Source organism: Triticum aestivum, chromosome 3A (assembly GCF_018294505.1).
Source record: "Triticum aestivum cultivar Chinese Spring chromosome 3A, IWGSC CS RefSeq v2.1, whole genome shotgun sequence".
NCBI lineage: Eukaryota > Viridiplantae > Streptophyta > Magnoliopsida > Poales > Poaceae > Triticum > Triticum aestivum.
Genome location: NC_057800.1, coordinates 448,986,664 through 448,994,718, shown reverse-complemented (window position 1 = coordinate 448,994,718; position 8,055 = coordinate 448,986,664). Strand labels below are relative to the sequence as shown.

The following is an 8,055-nucleotide window of genomic DNA, read 5'->3' as shown; positions in this document are numbered from 1 at the left end:
TCAATGAGGCAATGTTTTGCGTATTGTCCATCATGAATTTGATGCTACTGTTTGAGTAATATGCTAATGTCTTCCTATCCTTTCTCACTAAGCTAATGAAGGTTTCACCTTGTTCCTACTTGTGCAAACAGGGATCATGTTGTGCCAATCATACATTTTAGTGGAACTACACAAGACAATACAATGAACTGTATCCTAGCCAGTGCTTTAACTCTGCTGGAAGTTCTTGATAATCTTTCGATATAATCTCAGCACTGGTAAACAAGAGTGATTTCAACCATACATTTGAAGTGCACAAAAATATATACTATCATGTGATTCCAGTGAGTGCTTTATCATCTCTTATGAGACTACATGAATAAGCTTTTTTTTTCTCATGTTGGTACGGGCCTAAGGCCTTCATCCATATTAGTTTGCTATCATCTCTATTTGTATCGTGCTACTGTCACGAGAAACTCCTTTATCTTTGCACGTTAAAGTTTTGCAACCTATGATAAATGGCAATGCTTTGAGTGTTGAGTTGAGATAATTGGCAGTGATTAAATAAACTAATACCTCTCTTTAAGCAAGACTACTATGTTTCTAATTTTACCCATTAAGATAATGAGGGTGCTTCTATTTGTTAGTGTATGTTTCATCAACTAGTCCCACTATTACAGTAATCTCACTCTCTCAATATATGTGCCAACAGAGATGCTCGATTTTGGTGGAACTGCACAAAAAATTTGGGTGCTTCATTGCCTCGATAGCTTCCGTCCTTTCTTGTTAGTCGCTAATCTCCGCTTGCTTTCTTCCTTTGTTGTCAGTCGCTTGGCTTATCTCGGCTTCCAGTCAAAGGAAATAGTAATTGATATGCTACCTCACACAGGTTGGTACTGGTCTTTATCCTGATTATTGTGCCTGTCATATGTATTGGTAATTTGGTATTGCGCTATTGTTTGCCGATTTCATAAAGGAGTAATTTGGAGCCTGAACTCGCAGGCAAATCATTACATTGGGTGATTTCAGTAGAACTGCACAAAATGATTAGATGGACACGTACTTATGCTGCTGCTATGTACTCCAAACACTACACCACAACACTTGATTGGGGGCAGTTAACTGCCGGGAGAAATACCCGACCAAGGGCAAATAAACTGCCAGGACATTATTTTCTGCCGGTACAAGCATCTTAGGGCAAGCAAACTGCCGGGAGAACTCGAGCAACGAGGGCACATGAACTGCCGGTACAATCTAGGGCCCATCATCTGCCGGAAAAACAAGAAAACGACACATATTCTGCCGGGACCGTCTTTGGCGCGACAATGAAAAGTTTGGGCCCTAAGCGCTCGCTAGGGTGACAAAGAATTTGGCCCAAAAGAAACTTAGACGCGCCGGCCCTCCGCACCATACCACACACATCGCTGGCCCCCAAATCCCAATCCACCCGTGCCCTACACCAGAGCGCCGCCGCCCCCAACCATCTGACCTTCCACCGCCGACCGTTCTCTAGCCATTGCCATCCCCAAATCACCAGATCGTTGATGCCCCCGACCATCCGATCCCTCCACTGTCACCCCCAGCACCGCAGCCCCTCTCGCCGCCCCAACTGGCCCCACCATCGACACCGCCCCCCACCACCGTAGCCCGTCCACCGCCCCAACCAATGCACTGCTGCAGCCTCTACCCAGACCACTGACGCCATCGCCCTCCACCATCGCAGCTCCTCTGCCGCCCCAAGCACCCACTGTCGCTTCCTCCACCCAGACCACTGCCGCCATCGCCCCCAACCACTACAGAGCGGCACCGCCGAGCACCAATTGACACGGAGCATCAAATCACAGAGCCACTCCACCGGTGACCATCCTCCTCCGCTGTACACCATCGTTTCTCAGCTACCACCCTCCTCGCGAGCTTCCTCCCCCAAGCTGGCCCTCTGTCGTTTCTTCTGTGCTAGATTGTATTCTTGGTCTGTACTGTATTTCTCCTTGCCCGTACTAGTTAATAATGGTATGCATTTTGTTATTAGATTTTCCCTATTAATAGAAGTACACTTTCTTTCATATGTTATACGATGTTGCATGGCATTACAAGCATGTATGCTTAGGTCCTATGATTAAATATACACTGACTATCATGGTTGATTGCTTAAAACTCTTTTGCTTCTATGTATGCAGTTGGAAGTCAGTTAATGGCAAATGCAGCAATGTGTTGCGACCACAAGCAAGCTGAGGAGGTAATATACATGTTTTCTTGCCTGAATATTTACATTAGTGTGTACTATCAAGGACAAATAGTAATTCTTTGCTCATTTGGTTGCTACATGGTTAACTTGTGTCCAGGAAACTTGAGCTCCTGATTCTAGTATATATTATTAATTAGTAATTCAAACAGATCATTATAGTTCTTTAGAAGTGTGCTTTTGTGTCCATCAGCCATGAATTTGTAGAGAGGCCAGTTGAATAAATATGGTTACAAATATAAACTTCAATTGGTTCATGTTTCTTTCATGTACACGATAGACTCTACCATGTAGAGAAATGATTTTCATTGGATTCCATGCTCACAACTTTCATTTGATTCATTTCTCGTAATTGGATCCTCTTTCTTTCATGTACATGAAGTATTTCAGCTTGTTTGTTTGTTTGTCAAAAGCCTTGGTTTATTTTTCTAGGCTAATTCAACTTGTTGTGCGAGGTATAGGAAAGTGAACCAATAAAAAATATTTATTGAACCAAATGTTCATAGTGTTTCACTGGATTTGTAAATCTGTGGGCTTGTCCACTATTCAGATACTCCCTCCGTCCCAAAACACGTCTCATAACTTTAGTACAACTTTATACTAAAGTTAGTACAAAGTTGATACACTTATTTTGGGATGGAGGGAGTACCATTTTAGGGGACCTTCGTTTGTAACTTGTCCAACAAAAGCATGGAACCGGGAAACTAAACAGCTCCCCATTAAAAGATCCTGAAATATATGCTCCAGCTAGTTCCCCTCTTATTTTGTGTAGCCAGCGAATCATTTATGTAACTCAACTTTAATAGCTCCTGCAAAGAGGGAGCAGAAATTAAAAGGCTTGTTTGTGCAATGCTTCAGTGAAAGTCACAATACTCCCAATACACCACTTCATCGGATTCTTCAATAGGAGAAATGTAGTTCAGCTTCGTGTTCTAGATGCAGGAAGTCTGTAAGCATAGTTGTCGTCATTGCTCTCAGTAACACGGTACCACGCAAAACCACAAAATGATATCGTCATTTATAGATTTCCAGATTCATTATCCTATTATGTTGTGCCAACTTCATATAGGAACTCAAAATAAATCAACTTATATCCAAGGTCAGTCTCAATATCAGGGCCAACTAGAGACTGCACTAGCACATTGAATCTGCAGGTTCCAATACTAATGTTTAATTGTATTACTTTGAAGAAGCCAAGGTATACGACATACGAAATTTTGAGAAGCACAACTAAACACTTGATGCGTTCTGGTAGAGAAATAGTACCAAGTGAAAATAAGATGCTATAATTTTGCATATGTGCTTGTTCAGTACAGTAGCTTCAAAATTTGCTTGTTTAATGTTCAGTGTGTGATCGTGACCTTGTGCTTGTGCTTCAAAATGTAGAAAACAATCAAAATGGTCATCAATTCTGTTCGCTTTACTTTGGTACATGAATAGCCTCACTTTTGTTGTACAAGATAGGCACACCTACTTGCTGTTAATATTTGTACGGACTTTGCACAGTATATCTAGATGAGAAGTAAGATAAGCTTGCTACTGTCAAGATGAGAAAAAATGGACATGTTGATGTCCAGGATATGTTCTCTACTAAAGTAGAGATTACTCTAGATATGTTACTAGTTGCTCTATGTTTCAGAACATATGTGGCTGTTGTATGTCGGCATGCGGATGTTGTATGTGATTGTTGTAACATCTTCCCATTAATATTTGTACAGACTTTGCACACTACATTTTGATGAGAAGATAAGCTTGCTACTATTAAGATGATAAAAAATGGACATGTTGATGTCCAGGACATGTTCTCGAAGAGATTACTCAAGATATGTTACTGGTTGCTCTATATTTTAGAACATATGCGGCTGTTATATGCGATTGTTGTAAAATCTTCGTTGAGTTCTGACTGCAACTGTTATATGTAACATCTTCTGATCTATTGTAGGTTTCCCAAAGGTGCACAAGTTCACTAAGGTTTGGAAGATCTTTAAGCTGCTAAAGATTTGGAAGACCTAAAATTAAGTTGGTGGAGTGATAATGACCTGTGTCTTGTTTGTTGAACTTGAGACTTGCTCTGCTCATTTTGGTGGTTGTTAATTAGCTCATTTAGGTTGTGTGGCACACATTTATAAACATATGTACATTTCTAGCGGCACTACTTTATTTTTGTTGTGTGGCAAACATATATATGTACTTCTTTTGTGGCACAACCTCTTTATATATGGTCGTTATGATTATCGAATGAAGTTTAAGGTTTTCGATGAGGCCTATATGTTACTTTGAAGTGCATGTATAAATTGTGTGCTATGTCCTGATTGCGTATATATATATATATATATATATATATATATATATATATAGAATGGATGGATATTACATAATAGGGATGCCTAGAACATTTCGCTAGTGAAGTCAACAAGCTGGCATAATATCTGCCAGGTGAACATGCTTGTACAGGCGGTTTAGCTGCCGGTAATTGCAGTTGCACGTGCTCTGAACAATCTGCCTGGAGAAAATGAACTACCGGCAAATACATGTGTCAGGGCAGAAAAACTGCCGGGAGAAGTTTATCTGCCGGGAGAAGTAATCCCCGGCAGCCATTCTCGTGGCGGTTCTATCTGCCGGGAGAACCACAGTCCCGGCAATTTGTCTGCCCTTTAAAGAGCCTTCTCCCGGCAGTTTTTCTGTCCTTACATTAGTGTTGTGGTGTAGTGAAAGTTCACCCAGACAAGCATCGATGTTGACAAGAAGTGCCTATATTCATTCGAGTATCAACTGGCGTTAACCAATTGGCAAACTCCAAGTATTAGGAGAGTGAACGCCAAAAATATTGCTTGGTGCATAGCCTAGAAAAACACAGTCCAGTCTTTGGTCCCAACTTGTGCCTTTTGGTTATCGTCACATATGGTAGCGAACTATATGGCATGGAGTCTAAAGATTCCAGACAAGTTGGTTGACGCATATATTCATCTGGCACTTAATCAGTCTGGACGCCAAGGATGCTCCATTTCAGTTGAACTGCACAAAAAATTTGGGTGGTTCATTTTCTCAACCGCCTCCTTTCTCGTCTACAATGTAGAATTTTGGCGAGATACAGGACCAAGATGAGCCAGTAAACTAGTTGGATGAAAGTAGTGGCCAAGTTGCTCAAACCTCCCTCAGCACGAGGCCACTATTTGAGGATAAACCTACAAGCAAAGTTCAGATTGTCTGTGCTACCTCTTATGTACTCGAAAGTTTACTCGTACAAGAACTAATTTTAGCAAGAAGTACCTCCTATTGAACACCATTTAGCAGTTTGTACCCTAGGTAATTAAAGTTTGTCGATGGATCATATTGGCTGTGATCTCAATCATTTGGATGCATAAACATACTGAACATGTGTATATCTGAATCTTTTGGTGAATTATGTATGAATATTGTCGTGTGATCTATCAATCATTTGGATGCATAGATATGCTGAGGTTGTGTATATATGAATCTTTTGAGTTGTTGATAGTGAATGTTGGCTATGAATATGAACGTGTCCTGTGAACCTGAGTTTGATATGAATGTTTACCTTTTCTGTTGTATTTGTGTGTGAACTTGTTAGTATGCCTACTATGGGGTATAAAACGCAGGTCTCTTATAAAAGTAATGCTGTGTCCAATTTATGTTTTCCCTTCTAACCACATTATATATATTTATATTATTACTATTATCGTATATTTTATAGAGACTTATATATACATTATAAAAACATCCCACGTGTTATTAACTTATAAAAGTAAATGTTTAACGGAAGTTGGCAAGGAAAATCCTGGTGATTGCGTACAAAAGATTGAGAAGATTTTAAGGACCAATTTAATAATAACGCGCTCATTTTTATTTTGAGCGATAACTCGCTAATTTCTTAATTATATATATAAGAATGTGCCTCTCTGGTTTATTCTTTGATATTAATTGCTCCTTCTAACATAACATTATATATATAACGAGCCCACCTAATACGTGTATTTCAAGGAAGTGCAAATGGGCTGGGATTTCTTAGAAAATATAAATGGGCCTGATTGACGCAAAATTATTTGTTCACCCAGCCCAGCAAATGGACTGTACATTCTAGAAAACATGGGTTAAATATATGCCACATTTTTGCAGGCTGGCATGTGGGCCAATAGGTCGAAGCCTACGCAGGGCGTTGTCAACTTGGTCAACAAATGATTGTGTCATCCACAGCCATTGGATTTATATCCAACGGCCGGCATGCACCTTCAATATCTCGTCTTCTTCCTCCAGTGTCGCCGGGACCGCCTGGTCCGGCCTCCAACGGCTAGTGGCTCTGCTTAGCACGCATCGCTGCGAAGCGCTACCCCACCGCCAGCTAGGCTATCCCTCCACCCCCGGAGACTTCCTGTTATTCTCCATAGACTACAGCCCCACGCCGCAACAGAACCAGTTATAACCCTTCTCCTCCTCTCAATCTGCGACTCCACTGCCTCGTTTTCCCATCTCCGAGTCATTCCCGCCGGGGCCTCACTGTCGTCCACCACCTTGTTGCGTTCGGTGCGGCATGGTCAACAAACAAGAGTCATCGGAAGAGGACTGTACGTGGAGAGCCTGACGGCTGGGACCCACGAGATCCATGGTCGCACGCAAGGAAAGTTCCTCCTTATTAAGCTGGAAAAAATGTTTCCTCCACCTGACAGCTGGGACCCACCGGTTGTAGCTTCGCACGGAAGGAAGTGCCTCCTTGTTTTGTGAAAAAAATTATTCATCCCGTTGACAGCTAGGACCCGTCAGATTTGGTGACTGACTTGTGGGCCTACTAAGCGGACGTGTATGCACGACTTTGTCAAATTAATCAACAAATGATTCTAGCAGCTGGCCATTGGATGTTAATCCAACAGCCGTGCTCCTTCTTCAACCTCTGTTCTTGCTCCTGTCTCCCGTGGGCGGCACTGCGGCTGTGCTGCCGCGCACCCGAACCAATGAAGTTTCCCACTCCTCTCCATCTGCGACTCCACTGCTCCGTCTTCCCCATCTCCGGGTCGTTCCAGGCTGGGTGTGCTCGGCACGGTGTGGTTAACGTGGTCAACAACTGAGAGTCATCGGAAGATGACTATATGTGAGAGGCTGATAGTGGGGACGCACCACACCCATAGACGCATGCACGCAATGGAACGCGGCGAGGTCAACGTGGTCAAGGAAGGACTTCCATCGGAAGTATACTATACGTGGAGAGTCTTAGCTGGGTCCACGGCCGCAGCAAGTAAGTGCCTCCTTATTACACAGAAAATAATGATTCCTCCAACTGACAGCAGGGACCCACTGGATAGGCCACCGTATTTTGCGAAAAAAAGTTTGCCCCCTGACTGCTAGGACCCACCTGACGGGCCACCGTATTTTGCGAAAAAACGTCCCCCCCGCTATCAGCTCGGACCCACCGGAAGTGCCTCCTTATTATGCACAAAAAATGAGTACTCCCCCGGCTAGCTGGGACCCACCTTGGTGGGAGGCTGACTTGTGGGCCTACTAAGTTGATGGGGACGAAGGGCTTTGTCAACTTAGTCAATATGAACGATTCTAGCTCCAGTGACCGTACGATGTCCATCCAACGGCCATAGTGCTTCTTCATCCTCTGGTCTTCTTGCTCCAGCCGCCCAAAGCAGCACCGGTCGTGCCGCATGCTCCTGCCTCCCGTGGCCGACTGTGCTGCCGCAGAGGCCTCACCGCCCCTAATATTCCCACCGCTTGCCAGGCCCTGCAGCGATGGCAACCTCACATCGCAGCTGAACCAGTGAACCCTCGTACTCTTCTCCTTGCGGGCTTCCACTGTAGCATCTTCCCTGGCTCCGTGT

The 8,055-nt window shown here is 43.2% G+C and overlaps 1 long non-coding RNA gene across 1 annotated transcript; it reads left to right on the top strand.

Moving 5' to 3' along the window:
* The first annotated feature begins 2,082 nt into the window (after positions 1 to 2,082).
* LOC123058407 (uncharacterized) lies at positions 2,083 to 4,502 on the top strand. The gene is made up of 2 exons (XR_006427191.1): positions 2,083 to 2,215; positions 4,164 to 4,502. It is a non-coding gene; the product is annotated as an uncharacterized lncRNA (long non-coding RNA).
* The last annotated feature ends 3,553 nt before the right edge of the window (positions 4,503 to 8,055 follow it).